General features: G+C 40.5%; 1 pseudogene; it reads left to right on the top strand.

Moving 5' to 3' along the window:
* Positions 1 to 1,191: 1,191 nt before the first annotated feature.
* Positions 1,192 to 1,597, top strand: LOC101124922 (large ribosomal subunit protein eL32-like; annotated as a pseudogene).
* The last annotated feature ends 2,312 nt before the right edge of the window (positions 1,598 to 3,909 follow it).

Genomic DNA, 3,909 nt, shown 5'->3' with positions numbered 1-3,909 from the left:
TACACGTCAGAGATAAAAACCCCCTGCTCTCCTTTGTTCCATGTGCTCTTGCTATCTTGATTGATGTGAGTGGCACCCTTCTGCAGAAGTAAATTGCCTTGCTGAGAAAACTTTTGCCTGAGTGCTGGTTTCACTTTGTGGCACTAAGCATTTATTTCTAGAGCATTTTTATATCCGACAGTCTTAAATGCTGAACATTCACTACAGACTCCCAAAATTTAATCTTCTCTAAAATCTTCATTGCAAGTTTTGAAGACACCTCAAATACAATTTTTTCCAAAAAGAACTTATCTCCCTCCACAGATAAAGGGATCTTCCTCTATGTTCTATGTTAACTAATGGCATCATTATGTACCCAATTGTTCATAAGGTTTTCTTTAAGTAAAAACTTAAATTTACCTATGAATCTCTCCTCATTTCTTATCACATCTTTACCTAGTAGGCCTCATTACTTCAACATTTTAAATATCTCAATTTTATCTCTTTATCTACACTCTCATTGTATTCCTTCAGTTTCTACTCATCTCTTCTCTATGCTTGCAGTAGCTCTTTAACTGGTTTCTGCCTTCTCCATTGTAGTTTTTCAGTCTTTATCCCTCTCTACTGATAATAATTCTCTTTTTAAAAGCCAACCTTAGGCCAGGTTTGGTGGCTCATACATGTAACCTGGGCACTTTGGGAGGCCAAGGTGGATGGATCATTTGAGGTCAGGAGTTTGAGACCAGCCTGGGCAACATGGCAAAACCCTGTCTCTACAAAAGTACAAAAGTTAGAAAGTCTCAGCTGGTCGCGGTGGCTCATGCCTATAATCCTAGCACTGTGGGAAGCCAAGGCCGGCAGATCACTTGAGATCAGGAGTTCGAAACCAGCCTGGCCAACATAGTGAAACCCCATCTCTACTAAAAATACAAAAAAATTAGCTGGGCATAGTGGCGGGTGCCTGTAATCTCAGCTACTCAGGAGGCCAAGACAGGAGAATTGCTTGAACCTGGGAGGCAGAGGTTGCAGTGAGCCGAGGTTGTGCTACTGGACTCCAGCCTGGGTGACAGAGTGAGGCTCCATCTCAAAAAAAAACAAACAAAAAAAAAACAAAAAAAATAGTCTCATAACCTTGTCTCAAATAAGTTAATTTTTAAAAACCCCAACCTGGGCGCTGCCTACGGAGGTGGCAGTCATCTCCTCCTCAGAATCATGGCTGCCCTCAGACCCCTTATGAAGCCCAAGATCCTCAAAAAGAGAACCAAGAAGTTCATCTGGCACCAGTCTGACCGATATGTCAAAATTAAGCCTAACTGGCAGAAACCCAGAGATGCTGACAACAGGGTTCATAGAAGGTTCAAGGGCCAGATCTTGATGCCCATCATTGGTTATGGGAACAACAAAAAAACAAAGCACATGCTGCCCAGTGGCTTCTGGAAGTTCCCGGTCCACAACACCAAGGAGCTGGAAGTGCTGCTGATGTGCAACAAATCTTACTGTGCTGAGATCGCTCACAGTTTCCTCCAAGAAATGCAAAGCCTTGGTGAAAAGAGCTGCCCAGCTGGCCATCAGAGTCACCAACCCCAATGCCAGGCTGCGCAGCAAAGAAAATGAGTAGACAGCTCATATGCACGTTTTGTGTTTAAATAAAAATGTAAAAACTGCAAAAAAAAAAAAAACCTTAGTCAAATGATCTTACTTCTAAACACATGATTTCTTGTTTGTTATCTGACACTATCAATTCATCATATTATCATCATTTTAAACATTTATTGAACATATAATATATGCCAGATATTCTTCTAAGTACTTTATATTATTTAATTTAATCTTTGCATCAACCCTTTTGAAGCAGCCATTATTTTCATTCCAATTTTACAAATGCAAAAACCAGAGCATAGAGAGGTTAAATAATTTGCCCAAGCTCAGTAATTTGGCAGAGCCAGGTAGTTTGACTCTACGGTCTTTGTTCTTAACATTACCTCACAGCTACCTTTCACAAATATATTAATTCCAGACCTCTTAGTGTGGCTTATGGTATTATTCCCAATTCAATCCCCAATCCATCTCCCCATTCATTAATTACTTATTAAATACCAAGTATAGTTGATCTGTATATTTTTAAAACTTCTTCAAAGAGCATGTGAGTTGGTGAAAAATAATGAGTACAAAATGTTGCAAACAGTTACGTGGTATAATACAATGAAGTAGAAATATTTTCAAATTCTGTGTGAATAAAGGGAAAAGCTTAAACTGGGCTGAATTTTGCTTTTTCACACTGTGGTCATTTTTCATGTTGTTCTTAGGTTTGAAACATCTCCTTCCTTGACTATCAGCCAAACTACAGTATCTTCAAGATGCCACTAAATTGTCTTCTGCTCTATAAAGGCACCACTGACGTAGTGCAGAATTGGCATTCCTTCTTTGAACACCCATCTTACATGGTGCAGAGTTGTAATATTGCATAGTCCATTGAATTGTTATCGCTTATTTATGTGGCTGTCCTCCACCTTCACTCCCAGAATTTAAACAGAGATCAGTCTTATTTTCCTTTGTATTCCCTTCCACTACCTAGCATTGAGCATATACGATCTTCAGTTGTTGTTTAAAACATAAAAAAATAAAAATAATGGTAGTCGACACTTATGATCAGTTTACTATGTGCCTGACTGTAAGTGCCTTACATAAGTCAGATGAATGAATGGATAGATGAATGAATAAATGAATGAATGAATAGAAGAAACAGTCTAGAGAGAGTTGGTTGGTTAAAGCTGTGTTTCACAGATTTTCAGTCACCAGTAGGTTCTGCACTCTGTATATTGTGGTAGACAGAATTCTAAGATACCCCTCCTGATTCTGCTCCCTGGTATCCATGTTTTTGTGTGGGTAGAACCTGGAACTTGCTTGTAACCAACAGAATGTGGCAAAGGTGAAGGGGTTTTACATATGTAAGTAATATCCCTAATAAAATATACTACTACCCGTATTTCCTGTTTGATTTTTGTTTTTGTCACATCAATCACTGAAAACCCCATGCGTGCAAGGTTATAACATCATGGAATAGAATGTAGGATAGTCTAATGTATGAACTGTCAACTACCTTGACAGTAGTTTGCACAATGCCTAACAGATGTCAAGTGTCACAATGTTTATTTTAAAAACGTAAAATGGCCAGGCACCATGGCTCGTGCCTGTAATCCCAGTATTCTGGGAGGCCGAGGTGGGCAGATCACTTGATATCAGGAGTTCGAGACTAGCCCGGCCAACACGGTGCAACCCTGTCTCTACTAAAAATACAAAAATTAGCTGGCATGGTGGTGCGCTCCTGTAATCCCAGCTACTCAGGAGGCTGAGGCAGGAGAATCACTTGAACCCAGGAGGCGGAGGTTGTAGTAAGCCAAGATCGTGCTACTGCAGTCCAGCCTGGGTGACAGACTGAGACTCCATCTCAAAAAAAAAAAAAGTATCGCATAGCACTCCTGTAAATTCACTGCCATGTCCTGGTGCCTGTGGCACAAAATTTGGGAACTGTGGTCCTATTCCATTCCTTTTATTGGTGCATATTGTTCAATTGCATGGATAAGATTGTTTTAATTACTACTGCTCCATTACATGTTAGTTTAGGATGAGGCTATATCTGTTTTTTATTTCCTTTCTTCTTCTTCTTTTTTTTTTTTTTTTTTTTGAGACAGAGTTTCACTCGTCACCTGTACTGGAGTGCAGTGGCGCAATTTGGGCTCACTGCAACTTCCGCCTCCTAGGCCCAAGTGATTCTCCTGCCTCAGCCTCCCGAGTAGCTGGGATTACAGGCACCCACCACCACGCCTGGCTAATTTTTGTATTTTTAGCAGAGACAGGATTTTACCATGTTGGCCAGGCTGGTCTTGAACTTGTGACCTCAGGTGATCTCTGCACCCCACCCCAGCCTCC

Source organism: Gorilla gorilla, chromosome 2 (assembly GCF_029281585.2).
Source record: "Gorilla gorilla gorilla isolate KB3781 chromosome 2, NHGRI_mGorGor1-v2.1_pri, whole genome shotgun sequence".
Lineage (NCBI taxonomy): Eukaryota > Metazoa > Chordata > Mammalia > Primates > Hominidae > Gorilla > Gorilla gorilla.
This window is presented reverse-complemented; position numbering and strand designations above follow the sequence as displayed.